We start from the raw sequence: 23,646 nt of genomic DNA on the forward strand, positions 1-23,646 counted from the left end.
TCAGCTAGCTCCACTCTTATTGGTAACATTTACAGAAGCTAAAGACCACCAAATACTACCTCAAACATTTCGACAAGCATTAATCACCGTCTTTCCTAAACAAAATAAGGACTTGTTACAATGTGCATCATATAGACCAATTTCACTCCTGAATAATGATGTTAAGATACTCTCAAAAATCCTAGCTAGAAGGATGGAGAAAGTGCTGCCCTCGGTAATATCACAAGATCAAACTGGATTTATTAAAGGCCGACATCTATCTTCAAATCTCCGACGCTTGTTTAATGTTATATATTCACCAGCAAAATCAAACACCCCAGAGATATTACTATCATTAGACGCAGAAAAGGCATTTGACATGATCGAATGGAATTACCTTTTCACTGCATTGGAGAAATTTGGGTTTGGCCCGAATATTTGTGCTTGGATTAAACTACTGTATACCAGTCCAGAAGCTTCAGTTTGTATTAATAAAATTTGCTCAGACTACTTTAAACTAGAACGTGGTACCAGACAAGGATGTCCCTTGTCGCCACTGTTGTTTGCAATCGCTATTGAACCACTGGCGGTTCACTGCCGAAATTCTCATCAGATAAAGGGGATTGTCAGAGAAGGACTGGAACAGAAAATTTCTCTATATGCAGATGATATGGTCTTATATATATCGGACCCAGAAAACACTGTCCCTGCTGTTTTAACAGCACTAACAGAATTTCAAAAGATATCTGGTCTTAGAATTAATCTGAATAAAAGTATACTCTTTCCAGTGAACTCACAAGCATATAATATTAAATTAGACACCCTACCTTTTACCATAGCAGATCAGTTTAAATACCTAGGGGTAAATATCACAAGTAAACATAAAGCTCTTTATCAACAAAATTTTGGCGTCTGTATGGAAAAAATTAAGCAAGACTTGCATAGATGGTCAACCCTTCATCTCACTCTAGCCGGAAGAATTAACATTGTTAAGATGAATATCCTTCCTAAACTTCTCTTTTTATTTCAAAACATTTCAATATATATCAATAAATCGTTTTTTAAACAGTTAGATTCAATAATAACCTCATTCATTTGGAACTCAAAACACCCACGTATCCGAAGAGCGACCCTACAAAGACCTCAGGCAGAAGGTGGCATGGCTTTACCTAATTTTCAGTTTTATTACTGGGCAGCAAACATACAAGCCATAAAAACCTGGACACAAATAAATGCACATACACAGGCTTGGTCTGCAATAGAAGTAAAATCCTGTAGTACTTCTTTATATTCCCTGCTTTGCTCTCCAATAAATGAAAGTTATCGCAAATATACTAATAACCCAATTGTGCTTTACTCACTCAGAATATGGAACCAAATTAGGAAGCATTTTAAGATGGAAAATCTTTTATCAGTGGCACCTTTGCAAGGGAACCACCTCTTTCAACCTTCGCAAGTATATCCAGTTTTTAATACCTGGAAAAGTTTTGGGATTAAAATGCTCAGAGATCTTTATATAGACAACATATTTACATCTTTTGAACAATTACGTTCAAAATTTAACCTCCCAGCTACACATTTCTTTTACTATCTTCAAATTAGAAATTTTGTTAAACAGAAATTGCCCGATTTCCCCCACCTTGCACCCTCCACAATGCTGGAAAAAATACTGCTCAATTCCGAGGAAACAAAAACTATTTCCGCAATATATAAAATCTTATTAGAGTCCCTACCTTTCAAAGATCCAAGAGGACATTGGGAAGAAGATCTCTTAATCAATATATCAGAAAAGGAGTGGAAGGTAGCAAAGCAGAGAATTCACTCGAGTTCTATATGCGCAAAGCATAGAATTATTCAACTAAAAATTATATATCGAGCTCATCTGTCTCGCTTAAAACTGTCCAAAATGTTTCCAGGCCAGGATCCGACCTGCGAGCGCTGCAACCAAGCTCCTGCCTCACTGGGTCACATGTTCTGGGCCTGCACCAAACTAACATCATTTTGGACAAAGATTTTTAAGTGCCTCTCAGACAGCCTTAGTATCACAATCCCTCCTAACCCACTAACAGCTGTGTTTGGTGTCCTTCCAGATGGACTTGAATTGGAGAAGGACAAACAAACGGTGATTGCATTCACTACACTCTTGGCACGCAGACTTATTTTGTTAAATTGGAAGAATCCTAATTCTCCTCTTATAAGTCAGTGGGAAACTGATGTTTTATATTATTTGAAATTGGAAAAAATCAAATTTTCAGTTAGAGGATCTGTACAAAATTTTTTCAAAACTTGGCAGGATTTAATCAATATTATTTTAGAATAAGAGAATTAACTATTATTGTATTTAACTCCCTTCTCCATCTCTTATTTATATAGATATTTACTTCTCCCCTTCTTTTGTCTAATGTTGCCTTATTAAAAAGCTTAAAGAAATTTTCCTTTAGCTAAGCTCTCCTTCTCAGGGATGGGGTTTGATTTGTTTTCAAATTTGTTGGGTTATAAATGGATCTGTTTGTATGGAATGATTACAATGAAAATTAATAAAATAAAAATATAAAAAAAAAATGGGCAAAATATGCAGCTTTTGAACAAGATGGACTGAATATCCTCTTTCATAGACTTACTTGTAACACATTCTTTGATCACACCAATATTATTATAATGAAAGAGCTGATACATTTTGGATACAAAAAGCGGACAGATTTTCTCCAATAAAAAATGATGACTGTGCACTACATACTGTCTATAGTGTAAACAATACTGTATACACTCCTACTGCTTATATGCAACAAAGAATCTGCTTTAAAACCGGATGTATGCACTCATATAGTGTGTAATATACCAGGAAATCCTACCAAAGCAAGTTGCTTAGTGTAATGGAGCACAGCAACTCTGAAGACCAATCAATAGCACATTTACATGTGGAAAAGTCACTATGATAGCATACTAGGCATAACAAAGGAGGCAATTATACTAACCATGGAATCTGTCCGATTGAAAGCATAATAAAACTGGCAATATAAAGCAGTTGTGTACCTACCTAATGAACTCACTATTAATTACATCCTTACATCATTTTTCTAGATCCTTGCACTCTAATTAGAATGCACTGGAACTGTGATTTATGTTTTAAATACAGTGTACAAAAATAGTTATTCAAACAGAACCTTTAAAAGATAACCTGTAAATGCTTTATTCTATAATTTAGGATTTATCATAGATATAGCTTTTATTTCTACATCCATAAAAGTAGTGCAGCTTTTAGTGAGATTTTATTTAAACTACTGAACAAGGTTCTTTATAAAATGTAAACATACAAACAAATTTAAAAAATGCTTAGACATTTTCAGAAAAGGGGTGTATGAAGGGGAGGCACGGTGGCGCAGTGGGTAGCGCTGCTGCCTCGCAGTTGGGAGACCTGGGGACCTGGGCTCGCTTCCCGGTCTTCCCTGCATGGAGTTTGCATGTTCTCCCCGTGGGTTTCCTCCGGGCGCTCTGGTTTCCTCCCACAGTCCAAAGACATGCGGTTAGGTGGATTGACGATTCTAAATTGGCCCTATTGTGTGCTTGGTGTGTGGGTGTGTTTGTGTGTGTCCTGCAGTGATTTGGCACCCTGCCTTGTGCCCTGGGATTGGCTCCAGCAGACCCCTGTGTTCGGATTCAATGGGTTGGAAAATGGATGGATGGTGTATGAAGGTGTATTACTTATTTAAATAAGATTAACTGCAATACCTTGTTGCTGCTATTGTGTCTTTAATGGTTTAATACCTAAGTTCTGCGTTATTGGAATTCATCAAGCCGCCATTGAACCTTTAATCAGAACCAAGCTACCTGGACACAGCTGGAGAGACATTTCCTGAGCTTTGGACAAGAAACATGTCTTGCTTTCGCTACTGCTGAAACTCTTGTTTTAGGATATTAATATCATGTTTTCTCAGTTGTTTGCTCCAAGAAGCTAAACCAGCATTAAAAGATAAGCTTTTCTGGCTATGATTAGACTAGCATTAGACTCAAGATAAAAGACACTAGCTTTCTGGGATCATAAGTTTCCTGTGCAAAATATAACTGCTATAGTCAGCGTGATCGTAGTCAGTCTGATGAGCAATGTGTGTAGATAAAATACGTTTAACAGTATGTTTAGAAACCAAGCATTTGAAGCTCATGTGGGTTTTTTACTGAGAAAGTAAAAATGCTGTGCTTGAGTTGAAGTTGGAGCTTTGTTATAAAAAGGTCAATTTAATCTAAGATAGGCCATGATGACTGCTCTACATGAATTACAGTAGATCATCATGTCAAGGAGCTTGAAGAGCATAATATAGATTTACAGAAGGAAGTGTTGGAGCTTTACACCTACAACATTGATACCCATATACCACTAACAACTGAAAGGGTAACATTTCCATTTGGAATTCATGGTGTAATATGCAGAGCAGTGAAAGGAACTGTAAAACGGGCAGAAAAACGGACATTTTCACAAATCCCTGTCTATCACACACACCTGTGAACTTAAAATAGTACTGGTAATCAGGTGTACATAAAGAGATGGCATAGGAGCTGCTGTAGGTAGGAATTATTCAATCTATAATCAGTCCACTTTACTCCCTTGTATGGTCAATCTGGAAATTAGTTGGATCTTAACAGGATAACTATTGATTACAAGGGTATGAATGCTAACACACCACAGTTTGCTACTGCTATCCATGGCATTGTTATCATTGAAAATATCATGGAAAATAATATAAAGTGGAATACCAGATTTAGCTAACACACTCTTCCCCAACCCTACTACAAAACTCAGAGCCAAGATTACTTTGCTTTTACCTAGAAGGACAGACAGTACAATTTCCAAGTGCTGCCACACGGATATTTGCCCTACATTCAGTCATAGTTTTGTGGTACTTGACAGAATTATCTGACAGATCACCAGAGGTAAGACAGTGAATAATGAGGCTCTGCTCAAAAAGTATATCTTTTAACAGTAGTGGCAAGCAATGAATTACATTTATTTTACAGATTCTTATATTCGTTCTCAGTTGTGCAATCAGGTCAGATGCTGAAGGAATCAAGAGTATAAAGCCACTGGTTCAAATCTTCATTTATTCCAACGGCTATTAATTTTACAAAGAAGTTCAACATTACATCCACAGACTTAAATTAAGTGAGTGAGCAGTTATCACTTGAATCAATCTATTTGATCTGTTTTTTTACAGTAAGTTGCTTGCTGCTATAGTTCATATTTGTAATACAGTTGATCTTAGTGATGTGTTTTTAATGTTGTTTCAAGGTGTCTCTGTAACATTTTTTCAGGTGACAAATATTCTTCCAAGACATTATAAAATTCAAAAGTTGCAATCTTTTCCAGTAAGATGTCCACTTACAGACGGAGATAAATAAACGGCAACACAAAAATGACTCGCAAGTACAATTCAAACTTGACAAGTGACATGTATCATAAAACATTAGACATGCGCAGTACAAATCGGGCAGTGTCGTAAAATCAATTTTTATTAAGCAGAGAGTATGTGCGCGAGACAACTCGGATGGGGAATCATGTCGCAAAGTAAAAAAATGCAGATCAGGCACAGTCATAATAGTAAAGCTCTGTGCGGCTCAGGTTGTCTTTGTGCGCATGCGCCCCCAGATCAGGCAGGCACTGCAGATCGGGTAGTGACAAGGGGATTAAGCTGACTGGAGTCTGTCTTCCTCTCCTTTGTTGTACACTGGCCACAGTTCAACAATTAATTAATGGACAGATATTGTTAGGTTCCATCAATATTAATCAGTTTCATCCTACTTTGTTTTCTCATATGTTTTAGCAAATCAGTCTTTATGTGTACTATTTATGTAATGAGTAATTTGTACTCTCTGTCATTGCATTCCCCTGAAAACTTGTTATAGCACTCTGAGCTTGTACTCAGTAAAGAACGTTATACAAAAATCAACTGAACTTATGTAAAATTGAATAAATCAGTATCAAGCTACCTGACCAGGATTTGCTTCGGTCCTGTACCTTTCAATCCTGAAACTCTAACTTTCTGGATTGAAACTGAAAGTGCTGCCAACCTAAGCTCTGTGTTCATGTTTAGGACTACATGGTTCCAGAAAACAAAAGGATCCAGAGAAGATCATGAAGATCATGACCAGAGAAGATCATGAAGATCATGACCAGAGAAGATCATGAAGGATGTCATGGGAGCTAATGCAAACCGATGCTCTCGTGTTGATGGTAAAAAGTAAAAGTGGAACTCAAGGAGAAGATTCTGAAATCAAAAAAGTTTAGAAGAGAAATACCACAAGGTAACTGTAAGAATGACCAAAGTCATAGTTAGTGGTGAAGGGGCAGTAGGCATGGAAGAGTTGGGTGCATTGCTCTGTGGAATGTAAGGATGCTGGGTGGAACTCAAACCAGTACACATTTTTGGACATGAGTATAAAAAAGATGAGTGGTGTGAATTGTAGTCTGCAGGAAGCAAGTATGACCTTTTGGGTCTTGCTCCATGCACCCTCTTCCAGTTTTGCGAGAATGGAGCAGGAACCACTCCATCACAAATGGTGGCAGCGGTGGGATGAGCTGGCAATGGGCACCGAAGAAGGAGACCAAGCAGCAAGTGGGATAGGTGGCAGACGTTGTTGAAAAGAACCCACAGACCCAAGCCGGACGAGGACATTTTAGAAAATGAAATTTTTAAGGGACATTTATTTAATAATTGGTTTTAATTGTCTTTTTAAGGTTTTTATTGCCACACTCGCGGCTTAAGGAGGGGGAGTGGTAGCGTGGTGGAAGCAGTTCCCAGGCATGATGTGGCCGTGGGCATTTCCACACTGAAATGCACAGGTGCATGATCAGCCGTGTCTGTAATTGATGCCGGGAGCTGCTAATCGTCACACCTGTGCCATGTTCACATTATAAAAAGGAGAAGAGCGAGTGCAGAGAGGAGAAATTAAGAAAGGGAAAAGAATAGACAGAATGTGAAGGAAAGAAGAAGGCAGGAGGCCATAAAAGCCAGTGCAGGAGCGAGCGAGCAAGCAAAAGCAGGCTCGCTTGAGCAAAGACAGGCAGTTTGGAGGAGAGCCCCTGGAAAAAAGTGTATGACTGAGGCGGATGGATTGGGTTGCTCCTGCTTAGCTGTTCCAAAGAGCTGGAGTGACCGGGAGTGTGGACAGCTTGCCTCACAAGGCATAGAAGGCAGCTGAAGTCGAGGAGGCTTGGAAGGGAGAGTCCCAGCGTGAGCACCCTGACTGCTGGGGGAACCCAAATCTCAGTCTGGCATGTGAGCTGTACGTAGCCAGGGGACGGAAAGCTACTGGGCCACTTGAGAGTCAGCTGCACCTGCGAATAGGGCAACTCCCCTGTTGCAAGGCATGTATGAAAGAAGCAGGGGAGCCGCCAGCTAAGAGGAGAATGCACCGGGTTTTTTTTTAAAAAAAGGACAGCTTACTGCCAGTATTTTAACCTCATTTTTATGAAGATTTATTTATTGAGATTATTTTAAACCACTTTTTTCACCTCATTTTTATGGATTATTTATTTATGGATTTTTTGAAGCACTGCACTATGGACATTGTTTTGGTTTTGTTTTGTTTTTGTTTTTAATAAAAGCACTTTGACACTTTTACACCATCCTCTTGCTACAAGTGTGATTTGACCCCATCTGCCAGTTCATCCAGTTACATTACTGATGGTGCTGGGTTCAAGAGGCTCCCAAAACTGGAAGAGGGAGCTTGGAGCAGGACCTGCACCGTCATATTTTGTTTGTTCAAAGTGTACTATAAAGTTGAAGAATTATGATGTGATAAATGTAAATTTAGATTTTTAACAATGCAGCTGTCCTGGAGAAAGTAAAGAAGTTCACCCAACGGAGACGTGTCCTGGAGAAAGTAAAGAAATTCTGCCAACGGAGAGGTGCACAGAAGAAATTCCAGGAGCTTTCCTCCATTTTGACTTCTAAAGAAGCCTCTCTGGCATTGAAGGGAAATGATTATAACTGCTGTGTGAGGAGCAGTATTCTCTATGGAAATGAGACTTGGTTGACAAAAGCAAAACATGAAGAAAAACTGAAACAAACAGAGATAACAGTGATCAGGTGGATGTATGAAGTGCGAAAGAGTGTAGGGCAGGACAAATCAGTAATCTAGATGCCAGGAATGCCAGTTTTTAATTCTGAACAACCAAATTACAGGTACACAAAGTCTGGCAGACTACCGGATGTTTTTGATCATTGGATCAACCAATAATTTCCAAACCAATTAGATAAAAGCAAAAGGCCCAAATCTTTTTTTACAAAATTATTTCAGTGTTGCTTTTAATGAGAGCTGCATAGACCACTGGACTGCCATAACTACTATCTCACAAATACACACCAACTACTGAGCAATATAGTGAACTCAGGTAATTGGTCTGTAAAGCAAGCAAGGTAAAAAGTAGTGTTAGCTTTAACAACTAGTGCAGTTAAGGCAAGAATATCAAAATATATTTGTATCTTATTTGTTTACTGCAATATAAATAACAGAAGAATGAATGCTTACTTCATTATGAATTTAAAAAAGAGACAGGAACATGCGAGCTCATCTGCTACTGCTTCAGCACCAGTAATTACAAGCAGCACTGTGACAAAAATAACTGCTTAGCTTATTAAATATGGAAGATATTCCACAAAGTTGAGACTTCAGCATAACACAACAGATAAAATTGATAATGTTTCTGACAGAAAAATTAAATTTACTGTGTCTAAATTAGTCTAAATAAGGTCTGAAATAAAATCTGAGAATACAATACTAATGCCATATTAAGTTCATTTTGATAAACTGCTTTGCTACATTGGAATAAAAGACCATTCATCAGCAAGTAATAGTCCTTTAAAATCATCTATTTATTAAAATATTCTCGTCCAAGACACCAATTGTGTGGAGTGCTATGTACTCATGTACAACAGTACTTTACAAATAAATACTGTGCTAAGACATTGCTGCCCCAAACCCAGATTTAAAGCTGGGCTACCAGAAAGGTTACCTAGACTACCAGGTTTGGAAAACTGGTAACCCAAAAGACTACCATATGCATTTACATTCTGTCCACCTCTGAGAGTGAGAAGAAGAAGAATGCTGAATGTTAGAAAGACCAGTGTGGAGGCAACAGGTGTTGTGCTGAGAATCTGAATAAGATGCTTTGGGCATGTGGAACAAAAGGCAGGGCATGATTGGGTGAACAGATGCACCAAGGTACAGGCAGAGGGGATACGACACAGAGGGAAGCCAAAGAAGAAGAGGCTGGAGTAATTGCCTGATGATATGAAACATATACTGTAGGTCTTATCCCATATAATAATGCCCAGGACTGTAGAAAGTGGAGGAAAAAGATTTTGGAAGCAACCAACAAACCTGGATAAGCCCAGAATATGGTCAGTAAACTGGTGATGATGATGAATAATGAGTGCTCTTAGTGCACTAGCTGCAAAAGGGTTTATCTTTTTCTAATAAAAAATGTTCTCTTTATGATACATTTGTAAATTACAATATTTTACCAATTTTTGATCTTATAGAAATAAGCTAAGCTTATATTCTGCAATTACAATATAACTGCTAACTAGAGGGGCAAATCAACTATTTATACAAGTATAAAATCGGTTTCTCCATTTAAGAGATCATATACAAAAGGAATATTAGTCTGATAAATTTCTACAGGTTCATGGGGCTGTACACTTTTGTTGCAGCTAATCTGATGATCAAATATTCCATAAAGCATAAATGATACTGTAGTGTTCTTCACTCCTGCAGCAGGTTGTATCCAGTCTCGGAATGAGAGACCAGCTGTTACCTTTAATTAAATCCTTGTTTAATGGAATGTCTTATTTTTCCTTTAATAGTTCTGTAAAACCTAGTGAATGTATTTCAAATTTTAAGGAATTTTGCAGAAATAAGTCAGTTTTAAACTGAAGAGAATATTCACCCTGATATGTTTTCTTGGAGATTCCTAATTTAAACAAAACTAATGATATGAGCCCAATGGTATTCAAGCACACATTCACAACTCTTCTTCATATTTGTACCTGTATGTGAACCTGTTATTCACCATACTTTTAAAAAGTAAAATGCTGATTTGAAAATGTCTTTAATTAGCAGGGTATCTTAAAAAATACCAGGTCTGATAAATAAATGTTTATATTGAAGGAAGAAAATATCCTCTAATTAATGAAGACAAGTTGCTCCCTAAGGACCAGAACTGGTATGATTTTTCTTTTTGGTCTTGTAACAAACATTCACACTGATTCCTCTTGTTGCTTAGGAAACTTGTCTATTTTCTGTCTTTGAGTTTGGATCAATGAAATACTGATTCACAGACACTTTTGAGAATGATAAAAGATTTATCAGTTGCAGTCATTCACAACAATGTCCGCTAGTCTTTAGTAAAGAAGTGATCTGGCAGAGACTACTGAGTTAATGCAATAGAATACAATTTGCAATGATATTTTTTGAGAGAAAGGCACAATGTATGCTATCCTGTTAATATGGTTTAAATGTAGGAATAGATATACAAAGCAAAAAACAACGCAAAGTCTGTTACTAGGTACAAGCTCAAAGCAAATCAGGTGTCAGACTGGATGCTACAATATCTGCAATATTTGCAACCTTCTGAGACCCATTTTCCCCATCCTGAAATGCATATCATATTGATTTCATCATGAATTACCATTTCCATTTGTTACCTGATTGTCACTACCCATCCTTCACAAACTAGTTAGTCATTTTCAAACCCACTTAGTCACAGGGGTCTGCTGGAGTCTATCCTAGCTATCATAGGGCTCAAGGCAGTAACAAACTCTGGACAATGCACCAGTCCATCACAGGGCAAAAACGCACCTACACACTCCAAACACACACTAAAGCCAATTTAGGATCACTAATTCACCTAACCTGCATGTCTTTGAACTGTGGGAGGAAACCTACGCAGAAATAGGGAGGTCATGAAACTCCACACAGAGGAGACCCAGGATGTGAACACAGGTCTCCTTACTGAGAGGCAACAGTGCTGTCACTGCACCACCCATCCCTCATGAGTGGCTATCCAAATCTTGGTAGCAAGAAGCTGCTAAGGGAGCTAAACAAGTGTCTGCCCTCAGTGAGTCACCAATCTAATACAGGGTACATATTCTTCCACATACTCTTTAAAAAAAAGTTCTCAACACACAAACACCCAGTGTTCAAAGTTATGTGCTGCACAATAATGCAAATATGCTGATTTCAACTAAAAGTTTTGAAAATGTATAGGTTTATGCAAACATAATTTAAACTAATATAACCAATTTGTATAGTAGTCTTATTGGAAAATCTGAAAAGCTGAACTTTATTATAAAAATCCATCTTTCCATCCACTTTTGAACACACTTAATGCAGTTCAGGGGCAAAGTGCCTGTAGCCTGTTCAGGCACAACTGGGTGCAAGACATAGACCTGTCCATCATAGGCTATTACCAATTCCAAATATAAAGTCATCTATCCATTTTAGGAACCTGCTTTTCTAGTTAAGTGCCACTGCTAGGTGGAGCTACTCAGCACCATGCACATTCCACACTGTCAGAAAATTTTATAATATAAAATATAATTTAAAATGAAGTCATTTTTGCACATTAAGCATGTGTATGCGTTTAAATATACTATGAAATGCCCGAAACACGGCGCTTTACCAAAGATTTTGCTTGAGATTAAACCTTCGACACCGGGACACCGATCGTAATTTGGCCCTGCTAAATTAACTTGGAATTGTTATCATTTGATCTTAAAACAAATGCATTATTTTTATTAATTCGCACTTGTATAGCCTCTTTGTTTTGCCAATGTATATTTTAAACCGGAAAGCAGCAGCGGAGCCCCGGGAACTCTTGAGCCTTTAAGTCTGATTATTACCTGTCCCAAGCCGGTCCAAAGTTGCACAGCGAAGCGCTCAGCAGGACTTCACGAACTTTCGGTCACCTGTAACTTTACAAGGGATCACTTAAACAAATCAACGTTGACATTGGACAGGCACCTCCACGACAGAAAATTATTATAAAATCACAGTTGCTACGCTTCCCCTGGCTTCCGAGACTTCAGTAACATGAACATTTGAACCCCCGCACCTTACGGCTGGCAGCGTCGTTACTGGTTACAGTAACTGTAAACAAGGCGGCCGCATACTGTGTGCACGCGATTGCCGCGGGTCATTTCACGCAAGGCAAACCGTCCCTATGTGTTCGTCTGCGAGACACAACTTTTACATGAGCTGTCTCACTCTCGCTGACACTCGCCGCCGACTCTGTACTGCGCACTCCGAATACCACACACAGATCTGCTTAGAACCTGCAGGGGAACGCGCCGAGCCAGGGAGGAAGCGCGCTCACGAGGTCGACTGTTGTTGGCGCCTCTTTCGTGCGCGTTAAACTGAACGTTGGGGAAGATTCAACTCGTTTGATTGCCTTGTACTTTTGTATAGCATTCCTCACCAAGTACTGACGAAGACCGCAGAGATATTAAGCTGAAACACCAAACACATACAGTACTAGAAATCATAAAGGGCAAGTACAAACAATCCAACTAATAATGAATGTTCGCTTTAGTAATTTGAATGTGTTGTACTTTGAGCTAAATGTGGAGGAGACGAATGAGGGTTCAACGTTCAGTTGCTGGTGGTGGTTGTGCGGTGGGTTTCTATCAATTTAAATGGCTGATAAATTAAACACAACAGAACAATATAAAATGACTAATGTTGTCAAATATTTGACATTTTCATGCAATCATTCACTATCAAACCAAATCAGTGAACTCCATTTTATAACCACACATGCTTACATGTTATTCTTTTATTTATGTCTCTTAAGCAATGACAGTGTCAACAACTTTGAAAATGTATGCATGGCGTAACATTCAGGTGCATTCAGTGACTCAGTTAACTTTTCTAAAACTTGGAGCATTTTTCATCAAAGAGCCAATTATGTCATTTTTGTTTATTCAGTATTTTGTGACAATGCACCACATTCAAAAAGAACAGCGATAATATAATATAATTACATGCATTAGTAGAGTACATAATTTTTTTAATAGCGGGTTGGAAAATGGATGGATGGATGGCATTTTATATTATACGGAAGTCAGGCAAAAAAATATTTTTGCATCACTTTGCAATAACAATTGCGACATTATTTTGTAGTACTAGGGTGTTGAACCATGTTAGCCATTATGAATGTAGTGAGAAGTCAAACAAAATGACACCTTTTATTGGCTAACTAAAGCTGTAGGCAAGATGTAGAAGGGGCCTGAGTTGCCTCGAAAGCTTGCATATTGTAATCTTATTATTTAGCCAAACAAAAGACATTATTTTGCAAAAGTATTGTGTTATCTCACAAAGGTATTGACTGCTGCTGCAGTTATTATTGTGCTTCAGTTGTCTGGTGGCATCTATTGACAGTGAGATTAGCAGTGGTTCCCAACCTTTTTGACAGCAAGGACCACTTTATTAGATGAAAATTTTTCCACGGACCGGTCTATGGGGGGAGTGGGGGGGGGGGGGCAGTTTTATACACAATTTACATAACATTTCTATTATTATTAAGTTATTAAGCAGTTCGCATACGTTTGCAACCTGAGATTTTTCTTCTTTTTTTGTATATTACAAAGACATATGCTTTGCATTTGCCATTCCAACAGATTGCACATCACAAACATTAACACTGTTATTGTTTTTTTCGTGTCTGCCGTTTCTATAGGAGGGTGACAATGACTTAAATTCCAATGGATGTCTTTCAAATGTTGACAAGCAATAAGCAAAAGGTATCACCGAAAACCACAGAAAACAAAAACAGCAAAAAAAACAGTTCGAGGAAAGTTCGAAGAAAGAATTTTTTTTACAATGTTTCTGTTTGGGGATCGTTGTGCAAACGTGCACATCTGAGCTGCGACCACAGATCTAACTGCTCTGTGGATGATTCATTCAGGCATTTCAAGGTCACTTCGTTGTAATGAAAGCATCTGCTGAATGTACTTCGTAGTAACGCGATTTCTATAGACTCGTGTCATATGGGGAAACTGTCGGGACAGTAACAATACTTTGTTGTAATACTCTCTCACCTCGGTCTCTCTCCTCTCTCTGTGCCGCTGCAAAGCCCCACCCGCCAAGCGTTCTGAAAAGTCTGAGTGAGTCTCAGTTGCCGGCAGTTCTCTCGCGGCCCGGCTGTCAGACGGCTGTGGCCCGGTAGTGAGTCGCGGACCGGTGGTTGGGGACCCCTGGATTAAAGGATACGTTTGGTATTTTTCATGTCAACATTATTTCTTCACAATCATGGTATATATTAATCTGCCATGGTATATATTAATTTTAGAACATAAAATTGTGTTCTAAAGTGAAGCGTTTTAATATAAATTTTAAAAATTCCATGTCTTTTCTTGCAGGGTACAACAGGACTAATGGATACACAGATTCATAGGTCAATGAAAAAGTCTTAAAACTTACTGAGTACGCTCAAGCCAAAAATGTTATTGAGTATTGGTTTGTGCCTTGAAATTGCACACATATTGTAAAAGAGCATGTCAGAGTCATTTTAAGATGGAAAAAAGCACAAAGCAAATAAATGTTTTGACCTTCAGCCATTTTAAAAGGAGACGGTACACTTTGTTTCATTGCTCATCTTCTTCTTCCAGAGCATCTTTCAGGACTGCAACATGGATTCTAATTGGAAAGTCATCACCAATCACTGCTATTGACATTAAATATCTCTGTGTGTTCTGTAGTCAACTAGGCAATGCAAACTGAAAAAGGCAAACTTATGATTCCTTATATTCTTTCACTATACAGAAGCTTATTTTATCAGCAGCCATGTTCACCATGCATGGACACGTGCTTCTGCCTCCCTCTGCTCACCTGGGGTCAGAGGCAACCCTTATGCCCAGGGCTGCTGCTGGCCAAATGGGTGCCCTAAGCAGAAATTTACTTTTGTGCCCCCTCCCCCAAATATTAGTTAGGCAGCCGTAACAGAGGTGAGGGCGCGCGCGTCATCACGTGTGCTTAGCCTACTCTGTGTTCACCGTAAAATGCAATATATACGTTTATTTTTTTGTTTATTTGTATATGTATATTATTAATATTAATTTATTATTATAATATATAAAAACGATTTTTTGAGCAGCTGGGATGGTGCCCCCCTGGGAGTTGGTGCCCTACGCAGACTGCGTACTCTGCGTATAGGGAGCGGCGGTACTGCTTATGCCACTCTTTCCATCCTGCTCCTCATAGGTGGCTATGCATCAGGAGCACAATGTTAGTCTGCATTTTTGTACCAAACATACAAACTGTACTAATAATTTGTCATGCGAGGTGTGGGTAAAAAAGCCTCAAACAAGGTAAGTTTAGTGCAGACGTTTTAACATAGGCAGGGTGATAGTTCGCAACTGTCATTCTTGCCTCATAGCACGATGGTCTGCATGGGATTTGCATGTTCTCTCTGTGCATTTGTGGATTGATTGGTATCAGTGAGTGTGCATAAGTGCTTATGTGTACCTGTTTAACACTGAATATGGAAATGTGCCAGTAATGCTTCTTAATTAAGAAAATACTTTTAGTCTTTCATGTTCTGTGAAGTAAATAACATTCATCTGTTTTTTCTATCTGTAACCCAAGCTCCCGTTATTTGAAGTATGTACACTAGCCACTGCACCACCAGATCACACTGTTTCAAAATATTTATTTGCAAATAATTGGATTAAAACTAAATAGAGTTTATTTATATATGTCTGTTACTGAATTGGCATGCAGCTCACTCTTTTCTGATTGTCATTGCAATTGTGTCTTACAAAGGACCATTCACTACATTTGCTTCTTGCCTTACACACAGTGCAAGTGCAATAATCTCTGGCTCCCTGTGATCCTAAACTGGCCAGATTAAATTTAGATCTCAGCTCAGGATTAAATGTATGTGGGATTAATGTATAACTATAACTTTTGTTCAGTTGTTGTTACTTAATTTCACACTATGCACAAGCTCATGTTACTGACTTTCTTTGGCAGTGATCAAAATTCAGTGCAATGAAGAGCCATGGACATCCAGGATCATCAACAGTAACCTGTTTATTCCTTTATACAAAAGTAGAAAGGGGCAATATTATTGCACAATATGTGCACTGGTTGCTGTCCATTCCATCTTATGCATTTGTTATGCTTTGAGAGGAAGTGCAGAAATGATCAGGAGGTATACGAGATTCCTCACATTAATAACAGCCCCACTACAACAACATTTATTTATATAGTACATTTTCATACAAACAATGTAGCTCAAAGTGCTTTACATGATGAAGAAAGAGAAAAAAGACAAAATAAACAAGAATTAAAATTAGAGAACACTAATTAACATAGAATAAAAGTAAGGTCCGATGGCCAGGGAGGACAGAAAAAACAAAAAAAAAACTCCAGACAGCTGGAGAAAAAAATAAAATCTGCAGGGATTCCAGGCCACAAGACCATCCAGCCCCCTCTAGGCATTCTACCTAACATAAATGACCTCAATCACTAGCAACTGATTAGAAAGAACTTTGTACACCACACTTCGTTTCTCATAATTACCATTTTCACTTTACAAAGTTTTGGTGAAGTTCACACTCTACAACAAAATTAAATATATAAGACTAATTAAACTATTCTTTTCATTGCATTATGACATGGCTACATGCTCCCCCCTGTACGTCACAAAACTTTCCTATACAGAGCACAACAGTAAATGGTAGTTTTCTGCAAACACACAGTAAATTTAATGCAGCATTAATGCTGCCAATCTCTTAAGAGTAAGTGACACTAAGAGCTAATCAAACTCAATAGTGGCCCTTGCTCGGGAAGTACCTTATACACAACACTTAAATGTGACCAGAATGACTTTATCATTTACTCATTCACTAGGTTCTTAACTAGAATGGAAATTTCTCAACACTATTACATCCTTCATGACAGTAATGCTCTTGAGTCAGTGAGTAGCCTTCTGTGTCATATTGTGAACCTATTCACTGGTTTGACTAATCTACCAGCTTGAGTTCTGACTTCAGCATCAATTCCTGTGTCATCTGTAAACAGTCCATGTACAACAGACTTTGTGGACAACATTGACATAACTTGGGATGATGACATTGTGGTATTGCTGTGTCTCACACTTCCAACTTCAACTTGTTTGTCAGAATCCAGCTAGGAATGAGTAGAATTTTGCGATATCTTTCCTTCATTGGTATACTTTGGTTCATAGTCCTCAGAGGAATGCACTCCTTCAGGTTCACTTGTGATGGACAGGCCTGCCACCCAACTTGCTGTCTGATTCGACCTTTCTAAGTCAATATCAAGCTTGAAAGAATTCCCTGATTTTTTTCCTCACTTGAATTCATGACACTGAACTATGGTTCATTTTCTTCTTCATCCACATTGATAGGCAAAAAGTTGATTTGTAACAGCAAGTTCCAATGAACTACCCTTTCCTGACCAATTACAATATTTTTGACACAATAGGTATGACCTCTAAGGTCTTTTGACATAACTACATAGGGGGTGGATTCCCAAACGTCTGCTAATTTCAGTCGACCCCATTCACATTTGTAGAATAACACAAACTCACCTTACTCAATCTCACACCCCTTGACCTTCCTGTTGTAAACGTTGTTTTGACGCTGCTGACACGCAGTAGCATTAACTTGAGCAAGAGCCACAGCTTCCTTGAAGACAGCATGGATCTTCTTGACATAGCTGTCATACTCCGTGATATCATTGTCTCACTCAACATTGTGAAACGTGACATCCATTGCCAAGCAGGGAATCCTCCCAAGCATTAGGTAAAGGGTGCATAGCCAGTAAACTCATGAACAGCACAGTTGTATGCAAACGTAAGAGTCTGTAGTATTTGTGACCACTTCTGCTTGTGTCTTCGAGGCAGGGTCTGTACCATGTTTCCCAAGGTGCAATTAAAATGGTCAACAGCATCATTACTCATTGGGTGTTCAGCTGTTGTTCTAGACTTCTTCACACCTGAAATCTGAAGTAATTCTTGGATAAGATGGCTGTCAAAGTTGGCAACCTGATCTGCATGAATCCTCTCTGGAAATCCAGAAATACAGAAATACCTGTCCCATACCTGGCATGCCACTTGTCTTGCTGTCTGGTCACGGCATGTGAAAGCGTAGGCCATTTTAGTAAAATGATAGATGATTACTAAGATATCCACAGACACTCCCTTTGAATCTTCTGCAAATCAGAAGTCGATATAAACAAATTCAAGTGGTCTTGTTGTCTTCACACTTTTGAGCTGAGCCTTCCCATCCAGTTCCAATGTTTTATCAACTATACAGCAATAGCAACACTTGACATATTCTCGAACATCCTGTTCTATGTCAACCCAGAAGAGTCATTGCCTTACTAAATGTGGCATTTTTCTCTGGCCTTGGTGTCCAGGCTCATCATGAACACCCTTTAAAACATCTTTGATCAGTGAAGCTGGCATAATGATTTGGTGACGTTTGTTCCTTGTTCCTTGTCAACCGATCTTTACTGACGCAATACAATATTCCATCCAATATTTTTAAGATGTCCCACTGTTTAAGGATTTTTAGGACCTTGAGTGACACTTTGGCCCTCTGTCGTCATTACAGGAAAGTGAACGATGCTCTAGCTCACAATTTGAGGAACTGTGCTCCACGATTTGACACTTTGCACTCAACTATGTGGAAAGCACGTTGAACTATGTCATCTTTGAAATATTCAGCTTCCTCCAACAAGGCTTGATAGGTTTCAGACACAATCTTTTGACTGACACGGCCCTGTACAAAAGGTTGTCGACTCAAAGCATCTGCAACTACATTTCTATTTCCTGGGATCTATTGTATGCTGAAGTTGAATGGTGCCAGTTTTGCCACCCATCTCTGTTCGCATGTATGAAACTTTGGCTTTTGTGAGGATGGAGGTCAGTGGGTTGTTGTCAGTCCATACTGTGAAGGTTTGGCCCTTCAGCCAATGATTAAACTTGTCACAAATTGACCACTGTAACTCCAGAAACTCTAAGCAATGTGCTGAATAGTTACTCTGAGTGAGGGCTTTACTAGCAAAGGTGCCTTGCTTTAGTCTCACCTTCAGGAACTTGTGACAGCACAGATCCTAGACCTTCTGTCTTCTGTTGGCAGAATAAGCAGCAATTGAAATCAGGGTGAGCAAGCACTACAGAGTTCAGAAGAACACTCTTCAACTGTTCAAATGAATCATGATGCTTATCCTTCTAATCAGCAGGTCTCAGTTTTTTAAAAGCAGGAAAACTTTTCCCACTGACTCTCTTCCCTTTCGGGGCAGCTGTCAAGAAGAACAAAAGCTTGGCAATACTTGAGCAATTGGATATGAAGCACTGATAGTATATGACCATTCCTAGGAAATTTGATATGCCTTTGTGACAGGGTGACACCATTCTCCATCATAAGATCAGCTTCAGAAACTGCAGCAATGGCTTTGACCTTGTCAGGGTCAGTTGCCACTCCACTTTCATTAACAACATACCCCAAAAATTTTACACTGTTCATAAGTAGATAGCATTTTTTGGGGGCAAGCGTCAGTCCACGAGCTCTCAGTCTACTCAAGACAATCTCAAGCCTCTTCAAGGCCTCAATTTCACTGGGCGCAAACACTAACACATCATTCAGATTGCAAAGTACTCAGAGAAAGACCTGGTCACCAAATATGTTCAACATTAAGCACATAATACTGGCAGGACTGTTACACAACCCTTGTGGTAAACGGTTAAACTCATAAAGTCCCATTGGCATTGTGAAGACAGTTTACTTCTTGTGTTCTTTAGCCTTTTCAATATTATAAAACCCTTAGGTAAGGTACATGGCACTGAAGATTTTATTTGCTCCCAGGGTAGCTAAACAATTGGCTTGATGTGGCAGGGGGTGTGCATCTTTAACAGTTCAAGTTCAACCAGTTCAGCCATCTATAATCAACACAGATGCTGAGATATCCACTATTCTTCCATACCAACACCAAAGGAGAGACCCACTCACTAACACACATGCAAATTATCTCTTGTTCCTTGATCTCTGAAAGGAATGTCTAAGCTTATGGTAGTGAACCTGGGGCAAATGTTGGTAAGGATACCTGAAGGGCTTATTATCTGTCAAATGTATGTAATGAACGACGTTACTAGCTTTCCTACAATCCAATTTATCCTTAGAGAAGACATCCTCATACTTGCATACCAGGTCTACTAACTGCCCTTTCTAATGCATAGACACTTCATAAGAGTATATATCAAGGTCTCCCAGACCAATCTGGCTCACCTTGTCATCAAGTTGTGGGGCACCTACAATGGAATCAGTCATTGCCTGGCTTTGAATGCCCACTGTCACATTATTGCAAGAATTCTGTTGGGAGACAATATCTAGGTCTTCAAAAGCCAAATAAGGTACCACAACAGCAATTTTTGAGTTTCTTCTAAAGGTGATTGATCTGTCACCAATGTTCAAAATTTTGACTGGAACCAATCTATTGGCATTCATAGATGTAACAACTATCCCAATGGTTACATTCTTTTTATGAGTCTGTGACTTTGGCAGTGTTATGAGAACAGCACTTCCCACTGATACTGGAACAGTTGACGGCAATTTTGCCCAGACAAGGTGCTCATGCTGTGGTATCAAAGTTACTGAATGCATTAGTTTAGCTGTACCGACTGTTTCTGGAATTTCAGTGCCCTTCCACCTCTGAAGGCCTGACAACATGTTTAGGAACTGGCTTATCTCAGGCTCCTTTGAAATCTCTGGCTGACAGAGCACTTTCCAATAGTTACTGGAACATTTAAGCTGTCTAAGGAGGTATTAATGATATTTGTTCCCAGAATCATCTGATCTTTTTGCTGGGGAACCACTAAGGTAGGAACACTGATTGCACATCCATATCCTTGTATCTCCAACAGGTAAACACACTTCAGCTGCACATGAACACTGCCACAGCCCACAAGAGTAATGTTTGGGGATACCTCATTATTTTTGAGTTCTACACCTTCACCTTTAAGCTTCTGCTCAGCATCTTCAATTATTGGACATGCCATGGACCCACTGCTCATGCAAGGCACGTAAGAGGGTGGTACCTTGAACTAGTATATCAATATAAAACAGACTATAATTTTTTCTGTCTTCATTACATTTTGGAATATAATGTATTTATCAATCATCGTCCTACAATCTTCTGCATATGACAACGCATCATTTGCAAGGGTGAGGGTACAATGGTTAAAACATCATCCTCTCCCATATGTGAGCCATTTACTTTCCCTGGCCCTGTGCAATATCACTGAACTGGTGTGCTGGTGAAACTGAACTTGGACAGGCACTAAGTTGATGCCCTGTGTCTAAACAGGTAAAAACCTTCTTTCTCTCATGCAGTGTGAGCTAGTGGAATGTGAATTTTCACCACAGACCCGGCAAGCTGAGGAATCAGCCCATCCAGTGAGATCTGGTTGGTTAGATCTATGTAGTACTTTTGCCAACATGTCAAGAACCTGCTCCAATGCACCTGAATCAGACTCTTTTATTCTGAAGGTGTCATTGGGAGCACACACTACTGTATTCACGGACACTGGTTCCACATCTGGGAGACGTACTGGGCTGCAGCTGCTACTTGGATGTTCCGAGGCTTTGAAACGCTCACAGATTTATAGTATTGACTCTCCCTTTGGTGTTAATCAATGGCCTATTGTACTTCTTTGACTGACCATGTACTCATAGGTCTGTACGTGAACACATTACATAATTCAGGGTCAGGGCAGTTGCATATAAAAATCATGGTTATTTCAGCACTTATGCTCTCTATTCTATCCCCGTTACACTGCAAGTGACTGTTAACACACTCAGCAGCAAAGTTCAATCAAACCCAATAGTCTACAGGGGTTTCTTTGGCTTTGGGCAGTGTGGCATAAAAGTCAGCCAACGATAGACATGATACAGTGCTATCGCTAAAATAGTGCCTTAGTAGATCACACATTTTCTCTGGGGTGACAATAGCATTGGATGAGCAACTCTTCAAACCAGTTCTTACTATATTCTTTGCTCTATCAAAAAGGTAACTCAGGATTGTATCTCCTTTCTCTGAGTCAGGACAATTAATCTTCTCCAGATAGACATCCATAAAATCTATCAACTCTTGAACCCTGTACTTGTTCTCTCCATCTCCCCTGAACATGAGTGGTACTTTAATGTCTGTCCTAACAATTACATTGACCTGTCTTGACACCTTGCACCTTACATCTTACATGTCTTACACCTTACACTCCAAATCGTAACCTTAGATCTTCAAATGAGTGTCTATTTAGAATTCCAAGAACTAAACTTAAAAGAAGTGGTGAGGCGGCCTTCTGCTGTTATGCACCTAAAATCTGGAATAGCTTGCCAAAAGGAATTCGCCAGGCTAATAACAGTGGAACACTACTGAAAACAGATTACTTTAATAATGCTTTATTATAGCTTCATCTTAGTTTAATCCTGATGCTCTGTGTTTTCAATTAATTATCGTTATTATTCATGGTGGCTCCAAAATCTGTACTAACCCCTACTTTCTCTTCTGTTCTTTTTCCGGTTTTCTGTGGTGGCTATCTGCGCCACCATCACCTAATCAAAGCACCGTGATATCCCTACATTGATAGATTAAAGGCCAGAAGTCCACATGACTGTCATCATCAAATTCTTCCATGAGAACCCTGAATACAATGAGGACTGATTGAGGTCATTTATGTTAGGTAGAATGCCTAGAGGGGGCTGGGCGGTCTCGTGGTGTGGAACCCCTGCAGATTTTTTTTTTCTCCAGCCATCTGGAGTTTTTTTTGTTTTTTCTGTCCTCCCTGGCCATCGGACCTTACTTTTATTCTATGTTAATTAGTGTTCTCTAATTTTAATTCTTATTTATTTTGTATTTTTTCTCTTTCTTCATCATGTAAAGCACTTTGAGCTACATTATTTGTATGAAAATGTGCTATATAAATAAATGTTGTTGTTGACCTTTGAAGAGTTAGGACATGTGCAGGAGATCTCAGTTCATTCCCTGTATGTATGTATGTATGTATGTATGTATGTATGTATGTATGTATGTATGTATGTATGTATGTATGTATGGGGGGGGGGGGGCTCAGGTTTTGATTAGCTTGTATTTGGCTGCCCAATTTGGTTCCCAAGTTCACCTATATACTCCCACAACTGCTGAGTAACACTGTCACTACTATTGGAATGGTTCCACTGGGTCACTATTGGGACTTTTCCCAAAACTAAGGTGTTATGTTGAAACAATACAATTGGCCTGACCAGTGGACTGCTGTCTGTCATAAATAACCTTCTACCCTCCCCAATGGTGGGGTGAATACATTAAAGGGCTCTTTTCCCATACCACTTCATAACGTATAGTACAGATCAACACAAGAATAGCACACTTCCAAGTATGTACAAATACAAATATATAAAAAAAAAACTTTAAACCAACAATTAGCAGAAATACAGTCATTTAAATATCTAAGTGACACCTAATATGTATCACGGACCTTCAGGTCCAGTAAGTGTACCTCACACAACTTCACAGATGAACCCTTGGCGATCAGCATTGGCGGATCAAAAGATTTCTGAGTCATAGCACTAGTTTTCTGTAACTGAATTT

The 23,646-nt window shown here is 39.0% G+C and overlaps 1 protein-coding gene across 1 annotated transcript in view; it reads right to left on the reverse strand.

Annotated features, from left to right (window-relative positions):
• si:ch211-140l13.3 (centromere protein J) overlaps positions 1 to 12,278 on the reverse strand; it is a 77,916-nt gene extending 65,638 nt beyond the window's left edge. Inside the window, exon 1 of the mRNA XM_028796959.2 lies at positions 11,877 to 12,278. The gene's annotated coding sequence lies outside the window, so the exon portion shown is untranslated. The remainder of the gene's footprint in view (positions 1 to 11,876) is intronic.
• Positions 12,279 to 23,646: the final 11,368 nt, after the last annotated feature.

This window comes from Erpetoichthys calabaricus, chromosome 3, assembly GCF_900747795.2.
Source record: "Erpetoichthys calabaricus chromosome 3, fErpCal1.3, whole genome shotgun sequence".
Taxonomy (NCBI): Eukaryota; Metazoa; Chordata; class Cladistia; order Polypteriformes; family Polypteridae; genus Erpetoichthys; species Erpetoichthys calabaricus.